A 24388-nucleotide genomic window follows, 5' to 3' on the forward strand; every position below is an offset into this window, starting at 1 on the left:
GTTTTCTCCTGGCAAAATCAGTCAGTCTCTCTATGCTACCCTTTCTCTTTCTTGGGAAACCTATATTCTCTTCCTAGGGACCCTCAACTGATTATGTCAGGCTCACCCAGAATAATCTTCTTAACATAAATTAACTGTTTAGGTGTGGTGATTAAGTCTGCAGAACTCTTTCACTACAGTGCTGAGACTATTGTTTGATTCAATGACTATAGCTCAGGGTAACCAAGTTGTCATTTCAAAAACCCATCACCATGAAAAACCAAGAAAACAGTCCTGTGAGACGACAAACCTCTGTCATTTTCTAAGTAGGCTTAAGCCAGCTAAGGTCCCTCACAATAGCTAAGAAAATACCTAGAAAATAAGATTTAGTATACCTTTTTAGACTACAGAGAATGTCTAAAGAAAGTTTAAGAATCTGTAAATACAACTACATAAAAATAAAGCAATATACACATGATAAGAGCCATAACTTTGCCAAAAGAGAAATGTAAAAACTGGGAATAAGTATTATAAATAGTAACAATGATATGTATACAATATTTATTTCCTTAATATATAAAGAGATTCTATAAATCAATAAGGGAAGTATTCAACTATCTAAGAGGATAATGGGCAGGGAATTTCAGTCAGTAATTGAGAGTAAAGTAAACATATATAGTTTTTAATATATTAACTGTTGCTCAAGTTTATAGTAAGAGAAATGCAAGTTAAAACTATGGCATACAGTTAAAACTATGGTTATACAGTTATGCAGCAGGCTAAGCAAGTCCAATGTCGAGGAGGCAGGTTGTCAGTAAGGGAGGATCACGAGTAGGAGGGAACCTCATGATCCTGTCCAAAGCTGTTGCCTGTGTGAAACTGAGACTGGTCCAAATCTAAAAGCTTAGTATGCTGTGTCTCAAGGGTGTAGTGAATTACACTACACTTTATTAGAGAAAAAATGAAATGATACAATCTACAAGAAAGGCAATTTTGTGACATCTATGGAAATTAGAAGTACATAAAACATTCGTATCACAGATGTATATATATGAAAGTGCTCATTCTAATGCTGAAAATTGTCAAATTCCTGTAATAATTTAACTGTCTTTCAATGGGAAATAAATGTTATCAGTTAAGTAAAATCGCTACTGTGAGAGGAGCTGAAATCTAGAATTATTTCCAAAATACAATGTTAACTGTTAAAAAGCAAAGTCATAGATAAATAGATAGATAGACAGATAGATAGTATTGACATAGTGTGAAATATTCTAGAAGAATACAGAAAATGCTGGTAATGCTTCAAGTTTTCATAGATGCCAAAAATATTAGTAGATAATTGGTAAGGGAGCAGGATTATCTTATTTAAAATAGGGATTAAATATTTTAATGATTCATCAGGAATAATCTAGAAGAATTCATACTTATGTTCTCAAAAATGGATGAGGAACTTTCCATTGTTTAACCGTTTTAAGAATTGTGACAATTATGTCCATTGTTTAACCGTTTTAAGAATTGTGACAATTATGTCAAGTAGCCCATCTGTTATACTCATGAGTAAACAACTTTTAACTTGTTAATTTGCTTAACATTAACAATTGTTTTTAACAATTCAGATAAAAAATATGTGTTGGAACTTAAAGTAACTCTAGCATCTATACAGCTAATGAAAAGTATGCTTTGATTTTCAAATGATTAGAGAATTTGAAATTTTCATAATAAAAACAAGAGTCAGATGCATTTTAAACTTTTCTTTAAAAAATAGTATCACGTTTGTATTTATTTATTTTTAATTTATTTTTTAGTTATAGGTGGACACAATGTCTTTATTTTACTTTATGTAGTGCTGAGGATCAAACCCAGTGCCTCACACATGCTAGGCAAGCGCTCTGAGCCACAACCCCAGCCCATGTGTTTATATTTATATAACTGAATTTGACTAAAGAATATAAGTCCTGGGAGTCCTTACATAGAATCATATCCCTCTTGTCATTAGTCCTGGAATTCTGTTTGTCTTTTTTAACGTAAGCACAAAACTGTATCCATCCTCTAACCCCAATATTATCCATAATTATAATGCACTAATAAAAACATTAATAAAAATGTATCCTATTAAGAAAAATGGGCAGAATTTGACCATCAGCCTTAAAGACCCAAAGGTGGCTTTTCAGTTTTGCATTTCAAAGACACATTTCCTAAGATGATTAGACTGAGATGTGTCCCCAAATTTCTCATTAAAACCCACTATTTTTCCTGTTTTACTCAACACATGCATGGGTAATTGAGATATTTAAAAACATTTCTCTAAATACTCATTTCCTAGGGCCCCACAGAGAGAACAGGAAGACAGAAATTCTCCAGGCACATCTTTTGACTTGGCAGTGCCAAGCCAGCAGGCTACATCACCAAGAAAGGGTGTCCATGTGGTTTTAGAGGGACAGATTTTACACCTTTACTGTCACATAAGAGAAGATTCCTTGTGCAGATCACGTGTGCTTTTGTGCATCTGAAACAACCCTAATACTGACCCACAACCTGGAATGACTGTGGTCATTCCACTGGAGACTACTGGTAGCCACGCATGGTTTACTGCAGCCAGTATCTCTGAAGTTGACTGGCTGCCATCACGATTATGTTCTCACCTATATGACTACAGCTGCCTCACTTGAAAACACCTTTCAAGAACCTGACAGTAAAAATCAGGATCTAGATAATAAACCGGAGGACACTTACGGTACTGGGAAACCAGGAAACTCGGAATTAGCTTATCTCTCTGTGCCATAAGAACATTCTTTTTTTTCCCTACTCTTGTTCACTTCCAATTTCCAAGCACTTTAATAAAAAAAAATTGTCAAAAATATTTTCTATTTGCAGTTAAACCTAAACTATATAATATCAGGGACCATAACTTATAATCAAACGTGACTTTTAAATTATTTCTATGGAATAGGCTATCATCACCTGAATTGATGAGATTTAAAAATTTCCAGTTTCTCTTTGGAAAGTCAGAAGCTCAGGTAGGTGGTGCCACCTAGTGGTGCCCAACAGCTGTGTTCTCTGTTTTGAGTGTTGGCAAAACTGGGTAAAAGGAACTGTCTGCATTTCCTTTAGGCCTTGTTGTTCTCTATGGAGAAAAGATGATAGTATTGATCAGGGCAGAGTAGATTCCCCAAACAAAAAGCAGAAGGAAGGTGGCGAGGAATAGTAATGCTCACCAGCCGTATGTTTTTTTCACTAAAATTAACATTTCATTAAATGTTACGCAATAATAAATACCTTCATGATTCGTCATTATGCCTTTGTGTTTACTCCGTACAGAGGCCTCAAATTGTTCTCGTCAGCTGAGTTTTGACTTCCGAGGTTTAAGCTGTTGTTGTGTTTCTACCAAATGGCCTATTGACCCCTTAGGGAAAGGTGAAACTTGGATTTGTATCATCTTCATCACAAAATGGACATTGCTTTCTTACCTGACTCAGTGGGAACCCCCCATTTCTGCCAGAGAATGTTCTGCCAAGTGCGGTGCCATCTTTTGTTCCAAACGGATCAGGCTCCAGAAAGCAGGGGGTGCTGAGGATGAAGGCATCTAGATAGGAGAGAGCTGGTGTGGTTAATCGAGGGACTCAGGGCTCTCTGTGGCTGAACCCTGAGGCCTCCTTTTCATAGGGTAGTCTGTGTGGGGCAGCATAGAATCAAGCCCTGAGCCACCTTTGCTGAAAATATGGAGCCCAAATTTCCAGAGGAGAGCCCCAGTCTATTCCCTTGTCCATAATAAGCCCCAAAAGACAAGGAGTACGTAACACACGGCCAGTCTGAGTCTGAGGTACTCACGTCCAGGACTTCAGATTCCCTGGGTCCATCAATACTAATTCCTACTTAGTCCTTATACACTGTATTCTTTCCAGTATTTTTTTTAAATAACTTCACCTGTGTTTTAAGATTGTTTCCACAGGATTTCTATGTTAGGTATTTGTGTTGTGATTTAGTTGTAACAAGTCTTTTTGAGGTCCCCTTGCTCTGGAGAACGTTCTACTGGGGTGGAGGCTGAAGCCTCAGGATAGTGTCCTGAGTGAGCAGAAGACAGTAGTTCTTAAGGCAAGGATCCATGGTCCCTTCCTCCCTGGTGGCCTATCCTGGGGCATCCTTTTTGTTCGAGTTTTGCCTTGGGATCTAGAATTTTCCTATAGGGAAAATCAAAGTATTCAAAATTATAGTAAATGTTAACCTAAAAAACAACTTTTAAAAAAGTATTCCAGCTTAGAGTTTGTTTGAGGGAGGGAACTCAGCAGGAAGGATGGAAAACAGGGTAATTGTATTATAAATTGGAAGTGAAATCATATACAATGTTTAAAAGAGGCAGATTGTCATTTGGAATAATCTGTACCTACTCCCCTCTATTAAAGTCTGGAGAGAAAACTCGTTTTAGCATCAATATTAGGTTACACTTGGCACCTCCCATTTATAAGGAGTAATTTTCTTTCATCCACCTGCCCACCCATCCACCCATTCACGTGCTTGTTTAACACATTTTTATTGAGCACCTATCATGCATATGGCAGACACTCATGCAGGCAATGAATAGTATACCTTGGGGAACTTTTGTCATTTTTGATATGTCATAGTTCTTTTAAACAGTTCAATAAGAATGCTGAGATGATGCATGAGAACATAGATCTGATGATATCCCTCTGACAGATAAGACCTCCTGTCCTTTAGCCTCACCACTGAGGGAGGCCATGCCCTCAGCAGGAGAGGAGCACATCAGGATGCACCGAGATGCACAGCCAGGTGGCCCTGTGGTACATTATGACCGCATTGTTACACGTTGGTTTCTGAGCCTATAACCAATAAGGCAGATGAGGATTTGGTATGTCCTGTAAGATAAGTGACGGTGTAATGTTAAGCTTAAGTGTCTCTCTGTTTCTTTAAATTTCTCCCAAATCTGGTGTTATCTCATTTCTTCCTGGCCAGTGTTTGGGATAAATAAAGTTGCTACTCAGTTCATACCAATGGGGAGTAGGGAGGGATTTGGATTGTGGATTTTCTGTGAACTAAATTTAGTAGCAATCACCTTGATTTTTTTTTAAAGAGAGAGAATTTTTAATATTAATTTTTTAGTTTCTGGTGGACACAACATCTTTTTTATTTGTATGTGGTGCTGAGGATCGAACCCAGCGCCCCATGTATGCCAGGCAAGCATGCTACCGCTTGAGCCACATCCCCAGCCCAATCACCTTGATTTATCTTAAAGGTGAAGATGGGTCAGGAAATTCAGGATAAATGTGTTCAAGAAGGAGAGTCCTTAGGAATATAAGGAGTAGATTTTTCCCCCACTTATTTCATGATGCAAATTGATGTTAATCAAATGCATATTATTCAAGTTTGTAATGACCCGCAAAGCTTTGCTTCAGATGGGCTTCTGTTACCTTCCTTCAGGTAATCAGAAAACATTCCTCATCTCACAGGATCCATAGCTTTGCGATGGCCCGGGTTGGTGGCAGCCAGACTTTGGGACCTGTAGCTTCCTGGCTAGGGCTCTCTGCCAGCATCGGCTCAGATGGTGCTAGATGTCCCCTGCGGCCACAGAAGCAGGTGGCGATAAAATGTACCTGCACGCTTTGGACTTAGGAAGTAGATGGTAGCAGCTGGTGGGAATTGAATTTTCCTTTTAAAATAACTTCCATGTAAAATAAGATCAGAGAGACAGAGTTAGAGCAGGAAAATGAATCCCAGGGGAACATGAAAATCCTCAGCATCTTTTGGTAGTTCAGCGCATGGTCTGTAGTTGTGAGACGATTGTCCCGTGGTAGCAGTGATGTCATGTGTCCGTGAGCAGGTCGGTGCTGTTGAATGAAATAGTGTGCTACCATCAAGACCCTCTCCATAAACTGGCTGTGTGGACAACATCCATGAGTCTTCTTCCGAATGTCTCCCCTTGGAATTTGGCATCTACTCTATTTGCAGTTCTGAGAGGGTCATGTTCTTGGAAAGCCCTGTGTGTCCACTGTTAGTTTTGAAGAAGGTCCAGTCAGACGTGTGGGGATGGAAGAGACGTGTGGGTCGCTTGTATTCTAGGTGTGTGGAGGGAAACTCACTCTGTGAGGCCGTGAGGAGACACAGTTCCTGGAGATACCCCCATCATGGCATGGCCTCAGAAGTGGGGCCTTTGGAGGGTTTCCTTGGGTCCTCTAGGTATCTATCTCCAAGTTTCTCTTTTTGTTAATGAACTTGGAGTCTGTTTAATGCTATAAAAACACCTTAAGGCAGTGCTTTAGAATAATGAGAACCAGTTAGATCTCATTTAATTAACTTCTGTAGGTCGGGATTTGGACCTGCCCCATGGGGTAGACTCAGGCTGGACCCTGCAGGTGGTCCAGGGCAAGGCCAGGGCAGCCTGTCTCTGTCTCCCCTGTGTACTAACTAGAGGTCCTCTTGGTTTGGTCCCTGTGAGTGGGCTACTGTGGACTTTCTCACAACACGGTGGCCTCAGAACACCTTCCATGTCACCTCCAGACTTCAGGAATGAGGTTTCCAACAGATGAGGCAGAAGTCGTCTGTCCTTGGAAGTCACACGCATCACTTCTCATGCGCTCTACTGGTTGACGCAGCTGTAAAGGCCACCAAGGAGCGGTGACCTAGGCTGCACCTCTCAGCAGGAAGGATGTCCCATCACGATCAGACCTAATTTAAAGCCACCACAGCCCACTGTTCCATCTGGGGTTGAGGACCCTTTCCTTGTGCCTCCCAGCCCTGCCTTCAGTTCTCTGTCACACCCTACGTTCCCAAGGTGACCAAAGGGGTGACCCTCACAGGGAATCCCACCTCAGGGTTGTGTTTCCGGACTGTGTTGCAGGTCCCCAGAGAGAAGCCATGCCCATGGACACAGAGGTGTACGAGAGCCCCTATGCGGACCCCGAGGAGATCAGGCCCAAGGAGGTCTACCTGGACTGAAACCTGCTCACTCTAGAGGACAAGGAACTGGGCTCTGGTAACTTCGGGACGGTGAAAAAGGGCTACTACCAAATGAAAAAGTAAGTAGTGGTGCTCCAGTATGCTATCATCCTCCCCCCCCATGAGCAAACGTTCTAGAAACTTCTAAGAATACATCTATAATATTCGTTTAGTCCTGAACTTAAAATCCAGCCTCACATGGCTGAGTTCTTTGTACATTATAAAGTTTGTTTATTTCCGGTATTCTTATAATGAGAGCATCCATTATGTGTACTAACTATGGGTGTATGAACTATTTCAGTTTTAGTACATACGCCTTATAGAAAATTGGGGAATGGAAATAAGCAAATGCGCGCGAACAGCATATTCATACCCAAAACGACCACTCTTAACTACACTTAGTTATGTGTATTTTTTTTGAAGTTTAATATGCACCTGTATACACACATGAATTATCTTATTTAAATAAAACAACAGTATAGTGTTCTCACTTATTCGGGGGGATTTTATAATGTGTCTCAATTTTCTTACCTAGAAAATTCTTAATTCCAAATACCATTAGGACAATTTGTATTTTTTTTTTCTTTCTGGTATAATTGAAAATCACAATGTACCGTAAATCAGTTAAAATTCCTACATTACTAAAATGAATTTGCATCTTACTTGATCTTTAGAAGGAATCCCACATAGAATGTCCCGTAAAAATACTGATTTCTAAAGTCCTTTGAGACAAACCCTCTCTTCAGATAGGTAAAAACACTAATACAGGTTTGATAGGGTTCATTGTTTCATTCTATTTGTGATGGAAGAAATTTTGGTAAAAGTGATGTTTTCTTGAGTAGGTAATTTGCATGATTCAAAGATCAAAAATATAGATGAGGACTAGGGCTGAAGCTTGCCTAGCATATGAGAGGCCCTGGGTTTATCCCCAGCAATGTAAATGAAAAAAGAAAAACATATAGGCAAAAGCACACACAGAAACCCTTGCTTCTGAGGCTGCCCCTCCATATGTGTATGTATATTCATGTGCATTTACATATGTGTGTACATATGCATAGCATATGTGTAGGGGGTATATATATGTGTGTGTGTGTATATATATATATATATATATATATATATATATATATATATATATATATATATACACATTGTCCACGATGCTTATTTTTATATATGTATATAATCACGATCTTTTTTTAAAAAACTGAATATTAATTCTCATGTATTTAGGCACACATTTTTTCAACTTATTATAGTTGGCCATATTTAAATTCCTTGCTTAATTAAGTATTAACATAGACATAGGTACATAATTTCCACTAGAGGGTGTGGGGAGGGAAGAGGCTCTCTAGGTTAATTTGGGGCAAATAACATCTTCACCACACTGAGTCTTCCAGTCAGTAAGCACAGCCATCCTTCCGTGAATAATGAAGAATCACAGTTTTGTTTCCTCCTGTCCAATCCTTATGTTTGTGTGTGTCTTATGTATTGAAAAAAAGGGGGCAGTAGCCTGGCCACTGATCCAACAGAGAAAACTTCCTATATTTTACCATTAGGAATGATGTTAGCTATAGGTTTTAGCTGCTTTCTGTCAGAATAAAGAAGTGTTCTCTTATTCCTGCACTTCTCAGAGTTTTCTCTAACAATGAATGTATGCTGAATTTTACTGAACACTGTCCCTCCACTGAGATCACCATATGGCCTGTCTCCTTTATTGTGTTTAGATGGTGGATGACACTGATTGGCTTTCGAAGGTTAAACGCACCTTGCATTCCTGGAATAAACTCTCCTTGTTCGTTATTTGTTCATTATATATTTTCATAAGTTACTGAACTTAATGTATTAATATTTCTCTTAGAATTTTTACATCTGTGTTCATGAAGGATCTCAGTCAATTTGTTCTCTTTTCTCGTAATTATCTGATTTTTGGCATCAGAGTAATGCTGGCCTCAAAATGAGTTGGGGAGTTTCCTTCATCTAATGTTTTTCTGGGAGAGTTTGTTGTTTCTTCCTTAAACATTTGCAAGAGTTGAAAGATTTTTACTTTTTAATTTTTACCCCTGCCTCACACCATACACAAAACCAGTTCCCAATGGGTGGTAGACCCAAATGTGAAAAGCAGAATAATCAGCTGTCTAGAGAAGGCATAAAGGGGTAACTTCATGTCCTCAGGAGGGTCCAGGGAGCATTCTGGGGTGCTGTAATGCTCTGAACCTGTCTGTGTGAAAGCAACCACTGTGGTCAACTACTGACATTCACCGAAGTTACAAGTGCTTTTCTCTCTAGTGAGTCAGAATGAGTCTCCTATTCTTTTTTTGATCTATTTTATTGGATAGTTCTCTTTTAATTCTTCAGTTTGGGAGCTCAACAAGATACTTCCCATACTCCTGGGAATTGTACAAAGAGAGGTGCAGTTTTTCAAATCATATACAATTAAGTTCTATTATTTTATTGAGGCCTCACTATATTAGAATATTTTCAAGAGTTCAACATGATCTAGGTGGTGCTTTTTGTTAGAATATTAAAAAAAATCTTGATTTTTGCAAACTAAGTTGAAGCTTGCTTAAAATTAACAAATTTCAGTTGGAAAAAGAAGTATTTTTTTCCAACTGTGAGCTTTAACAATGTATGTTTCATAATTCTGCACTGAGAAATTCATATTCCATTGCTATTAAAGGAATCTTATAATCACATAATCTTCATTGGTAAATCACAAGATGTTACAGAAATCCATGTATGTCATGGTTGGTTTTATGTAGATGCTCTTTAAATATTTTACCATTTAGGGGTTTTGCTTGGTTTGGGGCATTCTTTAGCATGGTCCCCTACCATTATTTGTAAGTAATGTGGTGTTACTCTCTTCATCTATAAAATAAAAGAGCATGGTTAGAAGACTAGGCATTCATTACATGGCATTATAAGATGCGCTCTGTTACAGATTTTTTTGGTTTGGTTTTTTGTACCAGAGTTTGAACCCAGGGGCTCTCAACCACTGGGCTACATCCCCAGACCTTTTTTAACATTTTATTCTGAGACAGGGTCTTGCTAAGTTGCTTAGGGTCTCACTAAGTTGCTGAGGCTGGCTTTGAATCTGCAGTCTTCCTGCCTCAACCTCCCAAGCCACTGGGATGACAGGCATGAGCCACCATGTCTGGCTGTTGTAGGTATTTTCATAACATCACTTCTACATAGGAATCATGCTTCATGGAAGATAGTTTTGTAGACAGGAGTCATTCTGGAAAGTTTCCTACAGGTTATGCCCTGTTTTTCAGAGTGGTGAAAACAGTGGCTGTGAAAATGCTGAAAAATGAGGCCAATGACCCCGCCCTGAAGGATGAACTATTAGCAGAAGCAAATGTCATGCAGCAGCTCGACAACCCCTACATCGTGCGCATGATCGGCATCTGTGAAGCCGAGTCCTGGATGCTGGTCATGGAGATGGCAGAGCTTGGTCCGCTCAACAAGTATCTGCAGCAGAACAGGTATGGCAGTGTGCCTAGAGGCCAAGATGCTGTGCCTGGAGGGACAGGGCCCCTGCTGACCCCAGAACAGCCTGAGTTCTATGGGAAACCTCACCCTTTGCACCTTCCCACGGTAGTCAATGCTCAGAAACCTCGAGAGAGGAGGCACAGTCTATGGGTCCAGTTACTTAGAGATAATCTGTAATCCACCCATTTTTGTTCTCCTTTACTCATTCTCTACCCACACTTCTGGTTCAGCAATAGAATCAGCCCCTCAGATGATTTGGACCAGAAGTCTGCCCTCGCTGGGCAGAACATGACCACACCTTTAAGCTACCTTCCTTGCAATTCAAAGCATGCTGTGAAAATCAAACCTATTGAATATCAGGAAAATGGAGTTCCATCTGGAAGGGCTGTTACGTTAACAAGGTTGCCTCTGCTGCCTCTGTGTAAGATTAGGGAATGAAGGGTCTCATCTTCGGTGTGCAGGAGGAGTGAGGGTCACTATCCATGGTTCCTAACAGCAGCCTTGTGGTTTTCAGGCACGTCAAGGATAAGAACATCATAGAGCTGGTTCATCAGGTGTCCATGGGAATGAAATATTTGGAGGAGTGCAATTTTGAGCACAGAGATCTTGCTGCAAGAAACGTATTGCTGGTCACTCAACATTATGCCAAGATCAGCGACTTTGGGCTTTCCAAAGCACTGCAAGCAGATGAAAACTACTACAAGGTAGGAATGAGTCCCTGATGTTCAGAACAGCAGGTTGTCAAAAGCCCAGAGGTAAATTAACCTCTTCTTTATTTTATCACAGTAGGATTTTAAGAAGAAGATTCCCTAGTAACCATGCCAAAATTTTCTTATCAAACTCTGATTCTAGGGGGCTGGGGTTGTAGCTCATTGGTAGAGCACTTGCCTAGCACATGTGAGGCCCTGGGTTCGATCCTCAGCACCACATAAAAAATGAATAAACCAATAAAGGTATTGTGTCCATCTCAACTAAAAAAATATTCTTTTTAAAAAACTTTGATTCTATTTTTTTTAAATGGAAATACTCAAATGTGTCACACCTTGAGATTTACTCAAATTAGTCTCTTTCGAATTATGTTCCATGGAACAATACTCAATCATTTGTTTTGAAAAAGAAGGATGGAGTTCCTTCACTAAATTAACTTTGAAAACTATGGACTGGACAGGTTGATTCTTGTTAGGTCTCCCTAAGCCCTTTTATTTAACTGACACTGATGCTCAGAAGAGGGTTTTCCTCTGCTGTTTTTCTCAAACCTGATTCACGGTGTATCTAATAACATCTAATGGAACACTGTTCCAGAGCATCTGGTATGGATCTATTTCAAGATAGCCTTTAACATACACATATCTACACATACGTCAAAGAAAGCAGATGAGAAATATCATATAGATCCATCATCTCCACCCAAACCATCATCTCTGTCCAGATTAGGGCCCATGTCTTCCCACTAAATAGGTGGAAATTGTTGGCATCCATTAGAATTAAAGTGTAAGAAATAAAAATAATAAAATCCTGGAAATCAAAAATCAAGGTAGTTATGTGAGAGTAGATAAGAAATATACCCTTTGGTTTGTTAAGGCAGAAATTATGCAGAATTGAGGATGGACTCTCAGGAAAACATAAAGTGATGACCAGGCCTAAGTGTGTGTTTGGACTTCCTAAAAAAACCATTTCACAATGACCATTCCTGCTTGCCAAGGTGACTTCACTCCTGACTGTCACCCTTCTGCATGCCCTCAGATGAACTGATAACTAAAAGAAAGGAACAAGTACCATCTTCACAGGAATGCAGTCACAGCATATTCAGAGGGTCTGGGTTGACCAACTGGAAAGTGCAACAGGATTTGTCGCCAAGTTATTGGGACAAGTGTCACAGAAGGATCGACTCTTTAGGTTCCTGGAAATGCCCAGGGTTCTCATAAATAGAGAAGGCACCCTGAACAGTCAATGAGTGAGTGGCAGAACACAGGGGACGGGGTGGCTCCAGACACAGGTTGGGAGGGTGCTGTGGAATCTTTCCTTCACCTGCAGTAATCAGAAAAGTCCCCCTAAAGGACAATGCCCACCCATTCACCCTTTTTCTGAGAGGCAGTACATGACTCCAGGAGGTGGCAAGGGCATGGTGGATGTCAGTTATCTTGGGAATAGAAGCAGGCACTGGTTGAACTTGCCTGCCCCAGGGAGAGTATTTGTGACTAGCACCTGCTCCCACACAGCCCCCTCCTTGTGCCATTGCTCATAAAGCAGCTGCCCACTGGGGTGCAGGTAGGACCTGAGCAACCTGAGACAGGTGTCAGCAGGAACCCATCTGAAGGCCCAGGGGAAACAGCAAAGTAAAGTGCAGTCTGGAAGGAAGGGCACCAGGACACACGGCAGAAGGAAGAGACTTGTAAAGCAGGCATCAAGTTGGAATGCCATGGCTAGTAGAAGAGAGGACAGCCAGTTGGGAACAAGTACTAAAGGAAGACATGGAGAAATACACATCAGAATATGAATGCTGTCCTCAGTATCTACTGCTGCTGCATGAAAGACCACTGCAAACTGTGCAGGGAAAGACCAACCAGCACCCATTTACTGATACTAAACTGGTTGGGCTCAGTGGGGACAGGGTGTTTCTGCCCTGCCCAGTGACTCAGTTTACTAAAGGAGCTGGGGATCCAACTCCATTGTGCTCATTCGTACAGCTAGAGACTGACTGACCACAGCCTGTGGCCTGGGACCTCCACTGGGCTGTGGGCCAGCACGCTTCTGTGTAGTGCCTCCTTGTGGCCCTTGGGCTTCCTTGCAGCATGGCGGCTACAGGAAGCAGGGTCACTTTTCCCTGCTTCTGTTGGTCACTGCAGCCATAGCTCACCCAGATTCAAGGGACAGGATGGACAGATTCCCATGATTGGGAATGTTGACAGGTTTTCTATTTTGTCTTCCCTGCAGAGTCTGTTTCTTGTAAGTTGCTTTTCTTTTCTGTTTTGATTTGTTCTCTTTTAATCTTTGAAGCTTTCTGCAAAGATCTAGTAACCTGCTTGTGCTTGGATGGGTCCCTTGAGAAGAAGAGCAACATACAACTGGTGGTCGATTTTAAAATTGCCACAGATATTAGATATTAATGTACAGTTGAGGAGCAAACCAGCAGATCTCTGAGAATCAGAGAAGGAGAAAAAGGAGGACACTCAGAAGAAAGGACCCTGTTAGAAGCAGTGAGAAAGGACCCAACACCACTGAAAAGATAGAGATAGGGAGGCTTTTTAAGAAAATTTATATTTATTCTAATAATCGAGTTCAGGAGGCCATAAAGCTGACAAAATAAAACATAAAAGAATCAAGAGTTAAGTCAGATCACAGAGAAATGATAGGAATGGAGGCACATGAGCTCCCCAGTGCCTGGGGAGCCGCGCATGGCAGCCTGCTCCGGGCGGTGTCACAGCTGTATTCACAGTGCCCTAGATCCACAGCTCCCCACAAGGGCAAACATAAACACTCAGTGTTGTGCACTCTAGCAGGATCGGATCTGTAACAGCAAATCCCTGGAAACCATCTTGTGTCCTCTTAGTAGGAATCTGGCTCCGTGAGTCCTGACAGCTTCTTAGGAAGCACACACTGCAACTTTCAGAAGTAACATTATTTTGCACGTGTCAATCTAGAGCTGTGTCCAAGATGCATGGTTAAGTAGGGAAATTAAAAGTAAGGTACAGAATACACATGCCCTAGTTTTATTACCAAAAAATACATATTACCCGCTTATGCTTGTATCTAGCTTGTTCTTGAAAGATACACCAGATCCTATCAAAGTTGCTTGTATTCGTAGAGAAGCTGGAGCTAGTAATTGAGAGAGACTGACTTTTCAGCATGTTTAGGATGTGTTAAAGGTTTACCTGGTTATTGGTTCAAAATTCAAAATGAACTTGAATTAGCACACCTGACTACATGGTTCACAGCATTGAAAATCAGAAAATGTAAAAATAATGCATCACACGATTAAGACAGCAGTATAGTTGGTTGTGTAATTTTGAGAAGTCTAAGGGTATCCTACCATCTCCATAGTGACATTCCCAGATTGCTACTGCTGACCTACATCAGTGAAATGAAATCAATTTTCACTGAGATCATATCCCTCTCACCACCCCAGGGAGATTTTGTTCATATGAAAGGGAACATCAGGGAGTGATAACAAGACTCAACAGTGTACCATACTAATCGCAAACCCTCCAGGGCTTCCCTATGCACAGTTTTGATCTTCTTAATACTACTGGATTTTTTTTAATTAGGAAGTTTAAAGCATTTAATTTCCATTTTTTAAATGGCACAGCAAATAGCCTATGCTAAAATAATTAGCATTGGCTTAAAACTACAGACCAACACGTAGTTGTAGTTGAATATGCTTGTGAGCAGCCCGGTGTTAGCATGCAACCTTGACCTGACCCTCAGGCTTGGCTGGTCCATTGCCAACTTCATGTTCCATGAAGCCGTGTGCAGCCAAGAGGTGAAAGAAAAAGACAAGAAAAGAGAAAAAGGAGTGAGCAGTTTGACAGTTTGACCCAACCAATTCTTAAAAATATATATTTAAATCTAAAATTAGTGCTTAAAGTTTTAAGGTTTCATAGGATTTTAAAAATTCATTTCAGAGCTAAGGACATGGTAGAGTGCTTACCTGGCATTCATGAAGGCCTACCGACAATCCCCAATATCACCAAAAAAAATTGTCTTTTCATTCCAAATATACACACACATACACACACATGCACAGAGCATTGTGTGAGTCATACTCTTCTCCATTTTAAAAATTGTGTTAAAATGCATGTAACATAAAATTTACCACTTAACCATTTTTAAGTGCATTGTTTGGTCATGTGCTCATGTTGTACAACTTACCTTCAGAACTCTCTACATCTTAAAACTGAAACTGTATCCATTAAACTACTTCGCACTCTCCCCTGTACATCTCCTGAATATGACTTCTCTAGGTCCTTCTGAGTAAGCAGGATCATACCATATTTGCTGTGTGGTGACTGTCCTATTTTGTTTAATGTGAAGCTCGTCGGTTTCTCCCGTGCTGTAGCAGGCATCAGAATTTCCTTCCTTTTAATAGATGAATGTCTGTGCAGATGACATTTGGTTCATCCACCTGTCTGCTGATGGTCACTTGGCTTGTGTCCAGGTTTCCACTAATGGTGATAAAACCCTGGTTCACATGGCTTTTCTCTCCATCTGCTTTGTGTTCAGGCCCAGACCCACGGGAAGTGGCCCGTGAAATGGTATGCCCCCGAATGCATCAACTACTACAAGTTCTCCAGCAAAAGCGACGTGTGGAGCTTCGGGGTGCTGATGTGGGAAGCCTTCTCCTATGGGCAGAAGCCCTATCGAGTGAGTCATCCATGTCTACACACTTCCTTCCTAAACTATGTGGCTTATAGAAAGGATAAGCACCAGATTATCTGCCCAAGAACCTGACAATCATGAACTCTGGGCACCCTGAGTCTCTTCTTACCTTTTGACAGTGGTTATTAACATGACCTCAGTTTACACGGACCTGAAAGGAATGGTGTATTTTCTTCATGGTGTGTCACACATATAGATATGCATAAAATATCCAGACCGTGTTTCACTAGAGCTAAAATATAAACAATGACTATTGACAGTAACAAATTTACAGTTCGTTTACACTTCTCAGATTTTTTTTAATCAAAGTGTAATATCAAGAAGTATACAGATCCTAAAATTCAGCTCAATGAGTTTTCACAAATGAAGCACACATGAAATCAGCCCCCAGATGAGGAAATAGAGCAGAAATCCAGAATATCCTCATATTCTAATCAGCTTTTTGTGGTTGTTTTGTTTTTGTCGCTGTGATTAAAATACCTGACAAGAACAACATAGAGGAGGGAAATTTTATTTGGGGCTCACCATTTCTGAGGTTTCAGTCCATAGATAGCTGACTCATAGCTCTGAGCCCAAGGTGATGCAAAACATCATGGCAGAAGAGCATGATGAAAGAAAGCAGCTCAGAACATGGAATCAGGGAGCAAAGAGAAAGAGAGAGAGTTCTGCTCACCAGGGACAAAATATAAACCTCAAAGGCACACCCCCAGAGACCTATCTCCTAAGTACACCCTTCCTGCCTACAGTTACACCTAAGCAATCCCTATTGGTGAATTAATCCATTGAGTAGGTTAGGACTCTCATAACCTAATCATTGCACCTCTGACAGTTCTTGCATTGTCTCACACATGAGCTTTTGGGGGATACATTGTATCTAATCCATAACACCCCATTCCCTGTTCCCCACATATAGCTCTTCCCCCAATCTGTGTACCGGATCTAACTTCTAACCTCATAAATGATATGCCCCTGGCTTGTGACTTATATAACTGACACCACACAGCCCATACTCTTTGGTGTCTTGGGCAGTGAGGTGGTTATTTGGGTTTGTTGGTTAACACTGTGTTTCAAAAGCTCCTGTGTATTTTGCATGTCTTAGGGGATGAAAGGAAGTGAAGTTACCGCCATGCTGGAGAAAGGAGAGCAGATGGGGTGCCCTCAAGGGTGTCCCAGAGAGATGTACGACCTGAAGAACCTGTGCTGGACCTACGAGTGAGTACCCAATACTGCTAGCACCTTACTCAAGAGCTATGGAGGATGATGGCATCACTTGGCATGAACAGGAAGCACAAATTCTACCTTGTCATGCATCAAGATATGCCCTTTCCTAAACAACAATAGGGGAGGGCCAGGAACTGTCCTCTTTAAGATACAGTCAGATATCCCTTAGCGACATGGACATGTTCTAGGAATGCATTGCTGGGTGACTTTTGTCTTTGTGCTAATGACATAGAATGTGTTTACACATACAGATGTCTACAGTGTCACTAGGAGGTATGACCTTATGGACCACTAGGTGGCGTAAGGGATCCTCGCTTCTGCAATGTTGGCTGCCCCATCTGAGAGCACCCCTGGTTCTACAATGTATTAGGAGATTCTCCTGATCACAGATGGGTTCAGTGTCAGGGGTCCAGAGAGCATGGCTCAGGGTCATCACATAACAGTCGCAGGCTACCTAGCACAGGCAGAGTCAAAAGTCAATCCCTAATTCTGGGTGCAATGCATTTTCCTTCCCTGATTACCTCCCACACAGCCCCTGAGCAGAATTCAGGTGCATTCAAAAAGCTTGAATGGCACCCGGGAGCCACAGGGCATGTTCTCTAAGAGCAATCTGTGGGCCCAGAGGCCATGGTTTGAAGGGCTATTAGCTTCTCAGGAACTGCTGTTGAAATGTGGCAGTACCATTTATTCTGATGCCATTTGACAAAACTACCCATCTTGGTTTTGCAGAAACCGCTCTTATAATAGAGACTCTTGGTTCTTCGGCATGTTCTGTGGTTGTTCCCGTGTGTCTAGACTGAACGAGGTGGAACTGCAGCTGTCTTGAGTCAAAATGGTTAAATGAGGACAGTTGTATACCGCTTAACCTCAAGTTGTAGTTTACCTACTGGGCAACTTTAACCACTTGCATTATAGTGAAAAGTATTGCAAAATGAGAAAAATAACTTCTAAGCAAGGATAGTCTCAAGGTTGTAAGAAACACAGTAATCCCTCAATGTCAGGGGTTCCCCATTCACAGGTACAGCCAACTGCAGATCAGATTTCTATAGATGGAAAATATCGCGTCTGCACTGAACATGTACAGGCTTCTTTATCTTATTGTTATTCCTTAAACAATGAAGTCCGACTATTCCCATAGTAAATACAATTTACATCATATTAGATATTGTAAGTAATTTAGAGGCAATTTAAAACATACAGGAGGACATGCCTAGGTTATATGCAAATACTATACTATTTTGTAGAAGGGATTCAAGCATCCTTGGACTTTGGTGTCCTTGGGGGTCCTGGAACCAATTCCATGTGGTCGAACTGTACTCCTAAGGGTTCCATGACCTCTGCTCCTGTTACGGAAAGCAGAGATAGCTGTAAATGTTTTTTTTTTAAAAACCAATTCTTATTAGTCTTTTTATTCTTTGCTAATAAAACTTGAAACTTCCATTTGATCCAATAAAACTTTTAATAACCTTTCTTTAGAAATGCATTTTTATATGTTCTAAGTAAAATAATTACTGAATAGTGAAAAATATATTCTCAAATCCACTATTCCTTTTTTTTTTTATTGGTTGTTCAAAACATTACAAAGCTCATGACATATCATCTTCCATACATTTGATTCAAGTGGGTTATGAACTCCCATTTTTTACTCTGTGGTGCAACCGGTTAGCGCGTTCCGCTGTTAACCGGAAGGCTGGTGGTTCGTGCCCACCCAGGGACGCCAGCGAGTTCTGTAAATGTCTTTTTAGAGATCAAGATTGCAAAAAACCTTAACCCGTAGTTTGCTTACTTCAGCACCTCACTGGCTCAAAGAAAGGCCTTGCCCTGTTAAGATTTGCAATAGAGAATGCTTGGGTCTTTGTCTCAGCCATGAAAAGAGGGAAATTTTGCTGGTCCTGGTGATGCTCTCCTGTCATCCCAGCAGCTAGGAGGCTGAGGCAGGAGAGGGCAAGTTCAAAGCCAGCCTCAGCAACTTAACAAGGATCTAACTACACAACTTAGCGAGATCTGCCTTTGAAAGTGTAGGAGGGAGGCTGAGGATGTGATTCAGTGGTTAAGCACCCCTGGGTTCAATCCTGGGCACCAAATAAATGGGGGAAGTTTCAGTAAGAACCCATATAACATCCCCTATCAGAAAACTGATACATGTTCAGCAGGAATGTGGGGAGGAGAGTTGCAGCTATGTCCATGGTTTTGGACTTAAGAAAATCGAGTCAGACACGACCTACCTGCACCACCTTCACCTGTGAGGTGTCTTCAGACATGTTGCTGGCATCACCAGGAAATTCCAAGAACTTAGGGTATAAAAGATTCTGAGTTCTAGTAAAAATTTTTCTTTAACTTCAAAGTGGACATGAATCCCCCGGGGATCTTGTAAAAACGTAGATTTGAGTTCCGCAGGTTTGGAGTGGGATCAGATGGGATCTATTTCTCAGTGGCTGGGGATCACCCAGTGATGGGCGCAAAGACCGTAGGGGACCACCAGGGGGCGCAGCTGCTTGAAATCTGGGCCTGCGAAGGCCCCAGCTTGGAAAATGCTTTTCACAGGCACCTTGACCCCCACCTGGTCTCTTCCCCTTCCAGGGTGGACAAAAGGCCCGGGTTTGTAGCAGTGGAGCTGCGGCTGCGCAATTACTACTATGACGTGGAAAGGCCATTTCCAGCCCTTCCATCTCCAGCTGCTGGGGGAGACAGCCGCCCCCGGGGGGACATGCTGGTGACTTCCTAAGCAAAACCTGTCCTAGGACTCACCAAACGCCAAGCCAACGGGGTCCCACAAGAAGACAGAGGACATGTGGACTGGAGGGGCTGCCAGACTGGTTCGTGTCCTTTGTCTGGGTGGATTTTGTGCCGACGGATTCTAGGATGTTTCTAAATTCCTTTTGTGTTATTCCCGTTCTTGGGGTCTTTGGGGTTGCAAAAAGTCCTGGAGACCTGAGGGCAGGGCCCCATGGCTCCAACCCAGTTAGCACTGACTTCGGAAATGAAGGAAGGGGAGGGAAGGGCAGAGGAAGCCGACTTCCCCTAAAACAGGACTCTGACAGCCCAAGACGGATCCTTGGCCAGAGAAAAGCTGTCCAGATGAGAAAGTGCTTGCTGTGAAGCCTTAAAAAAAAAAAAAAAGTTCAGCCAGAACAATTTCTAAGCATGTAGCCAATTAATGAAATAACACACCAATCACTAACAATAACAATCCTTTTGCTCTCTGTTATGGGACAGAAGCATCATCTAGATGAGAAATGAGGACTGTGGGGGTACATCAGCTGAGGTTACATCTTCTGAAATCCTCTCCCCTGCAGGTGGTCTTAAAAATTGTTCTTCTGTGCTTTTATGGAGACTAGTGAATGAAGTTCTGCGTGTAAATGCATCCCGTGTCCCATCAGGGGCAGCAGAGTGATCAGGCTGCTATCTACTGAGCATGGACCAAGCTTCAAGATGAAGTTTACCCTCTACAGAGGGGCTGTAGCCAGAATTCCATCTTTTATTTTTTTAAAAAAATCCTGTTTTCTGTTGCTATAACTGAACAGCTGAGACTGAGAAGTTTATAAAGAAAAATTTATCTCTCACATTTCTAGAGGCTGGGAAGCCCAATTGTCAAGGTGCTAGCACATGGCAGGAGGCTTCTTGCTACATCATAACACAGCAAAGGCATCACATGAAGAGAGAGCCATGCCAGTTGGAGTCACTCTTATGAAGCCACTAATCCCATATAATCCCCATCCTCTTGGCCCATTCTAATCCCAATCACCTCTCAAGGTCCCACCTCCAAATACCATTAACATGTGAATTTGGGGATTAAATTTCCAGTACATGAACTTCGGGGGACATAGTCACACCAGAGCAGAGGACAACATGGTGGCCAAAGCCATCAAAAGAGGAGTTTCTAAAATAGAGTATCAGTCATATAAAACCAAAGACTTTGATCCTCACCACAGATAGGCCTTATTTGTGACTAAGTGTGACCTTAGGTTAAAGATGTAAGACCTGAGAATTCTGTTAGTCTTTGAATCCTGGACATAATCTTTGATCTTATATAAATCATCACCCACTAATACCAGTCTTGTGGCATTTATATCCAGAGTATGTAAAGAATTCTTAGAAGTTAATAATAGCATAAACAATCCAGTTAAAAATGAGCAAATACTTTGAGTAAGTCACTTTACTAAAGAAGATATTTGGATGGCAAACAAGCTAGTGAAAATGAGATAATTTAACTGGGGTGATGACCAATGCCTCATTGGAGAATTCTTCTTCCTGCTAAGGAAGGTGTAAGCCACCTGGAAACTTAAAATCTCAAATAGTGAAGAACAAAATACAAATAGTAAGAAATATATTTATATAAAGCAGAGCCCCTGATGGATCTAGTCCACATGGGTGCTGGAACTAGTCAAAGGCAAGATGGCTCTGGTGGTTTATTTAAGGGGGTACATCAAAGGCAGTGAAGAGGTTTCAAGGGCAGAGTCTTGCTTCATGATGTCTTGAATTAAGCAGGTTGGTTGGAAGCAGATCACACCTATCTCAGGTGCTGTGTGGGCCACAGCAGAGTGAGATAGAAATTCACTTTGTTCCTGGGCAATTGACCAGAGAATATGTTCACTAGTCATTCCTAGACACCAGATGTTTCTATTCACTAGGCTTCCATGTGCAGTGACCAACATGCAACCCATAGATGGCTCTTGACAATCATTAGTTATTAAAGACAAGAATGAAAACTGAAATGAGGTATCAGTACACAGTTATTGTGATGAATAAAATTAAAATGACTTATATTAGCCAGTATTAGGGTATGGATAGCCAGGCACAGTGGTGTATGTCTGTAATCCCAGTAATTTGTGAGGCTGAGTCAGAAATTTTACTAGGTCAAAGCCAACCTCAGTAATTTTATGAGGCCCTAAGTAACTTAGTGAAAACCTGTTTCAAAATAAAAAATAAAAAGGGCTGGAGGTGTTGCTTAGTGATTAAGAGTCCCTGGGTTAAATCCCCAGAATCACACACACACACACACACACACACACACACACACACGAATCATATACCATGGGATAAAAAAGGGTACAACAATTTTGGAATGTAGATTTTATTCCAATCCACTCTAGAAGATGGATGTCAATCCAGAAGATAGAATTATCTCCACACAAAGACTTGTCCGTGAATTTCCATTTCAGCTTTTGTTAGTAATAGCTATAAAGGAAACAACTCAAATGTCCATCAGCAGGTGAATGGGGGAAAAATAACTGGCACATCACACGATGGAATATTTTTTACTGGTAAAAATGAACAATTGATATGTGGGACCTTATGTATTAATCACAAAATAATCATCCTGACTGAAAGAATCAGATCCCCCAGAACATACATACTATATGATTCCATTTGCATAAACCTAAAAATAAAAAAGAATCTACAGTGCTATAAAGTAGGTCAGAGTTAGGTTGTAGACAAAGATTGGGAACTGGAAAGAAGAGACAGGGAGTACAAAGAAGCAAGAAAGAATATTTTGGGATGATGGATTCATTATCGAGGCTGTAGTGATAATGTTATAATTGCATATATACATATATGTCAAAAATTATCAAGTTATGCACTTTAAATATATGCTGTTTATTTACATCAGTCATAACTCAACAAAGCTTAAAAAATGAGGGTAGCTGAATGGGAACCAGTGGGTGCTTAATGTGGCCGAGATATTACAATCACTGTAATGACCTAGAAACTTAATATCTCCCAGACACCCACATTTAATAACGTGACTTAACAATAAGCATGCATTAAAAAATGTAGAATAAACATTACATTTTAAACCACAAATTCAATCTAATATTTTTATTTTAAAGAGAGCAGGCAATCTAACTTTATTAGATAGGAGAGTGTCATGTTAATTGGGCTATAGTTCTCCATAGTTTTACACATTTCTTAATCCTGTCCTGTTTGTCAAAATATACAGAAGTATTAGGAGCATAATAATTTATTTTTTATTTTTATTGATTTAAAATATGATAGTGGAATGCATTACAATTGTTATTACACATATATACCACAATTTTTTTCATATCTCTGTTTGTATATAAAGTACGTTGACACCCAGTTGTCTTTATACATGTACTTTGGATAATGATGTCTATCACATTCCACCATCCTTGCCAATCCCCTGCATCCCCCCTTTCCCTCCCTCTCCTCTTCCCTATCTAGAATTCATCTATTCCTCCCATTCTACCCCTCCCCACCCCACTATGAGTCAGCCTCCTTATATCAGAGAAAACATTCAGCATTTGGTTTTTGGGATTGGATAACTTAACTTAGCATGATAATTTAAATGTGATGATGTAGACTGTAGGGTTAAAGAAAAGTCCTTCTGTCCCTCACAGTTCCATCTTATATTTGAACTGGAAGAAGATTATTTGTAAGAATAAAAAAGCACAAGTAAAAAGTTGTCTGGGTCCTTAAAAGAATTTATTCACAACTTCATCAAATTTGATAGCCTTGGCTGCCAGTTACTGCCATAGTATATACAAGTTAAATTATAAAACATGTTTCCTCTGCCAGTACACTTTGTACTTCACCACAACTAAGAAGTTATTTTCTTCCAGTTTTTAAATATTGAACTTAGGGAAGACTTTTGCTAGGCAGGTATATGTAAGCTTCCTTTCTGTATCAATGTCACTTTCCTAAACCAATTATTATTCACTTCTCTTTGTATTTGCTTGATCATCTGTACCAACTAACTCCATGACACTGAGATGCTCCATATTAGTTATCCACCAACTGGTCTGTTGCTCTTTAGATTTTTTAATATCTTTAGAGAATGGAGCATGATATTTTTATCTTGTCTGAGTCTAGGATCTGATATAGTATAAATATTTAATGGACTATTAACTACATTGATCAGTTTGGAGGTATTTCCCTAGTTTATAGAAAATCCTGACAAATCCCTCTTTTATCGCTATGTTTGCACTATAAATCTAAGTTAGTAAGCCTCCATAAAATGCTGTGGTTCTAAATGCTCCCAGTGGATCTATTCAAGTGATTTTAATCAATCTGTCACAAAATATTATAATACAAACTGCAATTATGTCATATACTATGTGTTTGATAGGATCAAGATGAGATACTACAAATTGCTAGAATAAATCAAATGAAAGAGCCATATGGAGTGTGGATTCTGATAGTAATTCAATCTCTAAACTAGAGTCACACAATCATTTTAACCAATCTGATGAGATAACAAAATTGCTACATTTTATTCTTATGCTTATTATACAACCTTGTCCAGATTGGGCTCAATAAATTCTAGTTGCTTTAAATTTGGTTCTGTACTGGGAAATAAAATTGATCAAAGTAGGTTATGTGCATGTACAAATATGCCACAATGAAATTC

General features: G+C 40.5%; 1 pseudogene across 1 annotated transcript in view; it reads left to right on the top strand.

Moving 5' to 3' along the window:
- The window catches only part of LOC308631932 (tyrosine-protein kinase SYK-like), a 46827-nt pseudogene extending 26656 nt beyond the window's left edge, over nt 1-20171 (top strand). Inside the window, exons 8-13 of the transcript XR_014024312.1 lie at nt 6789-7007; nt 10203-10412; nt 10934-11123; nt 15640-15780; nt 16895-17007; nt 19597-20171. The product of XR_014024312.1 is annotated as a tyrosine-protein kinase SYK-like (transcript). The remainder of the gene's footprint in view (nt 1-6788; nt 7008-10202; nt 10413-10933; nt 11124-15639; nt 15781-16894; nt 17008-19596) is intronic.
- Nucleotides 20172-24388: the final 4217 nt, after the last annotated feature.

Source organism: Spermophilus citellus (genome assembly GCF_964194105.1).
Source record: "Spermophilus citellus genome assembly, chromosome: 12".
Lineage (NCBI taxonomy): Eukaryota > Metazoa > Chordata > Mammalia > Rodentia > Sciuridae > Spermophilus > Spermophilus citellus.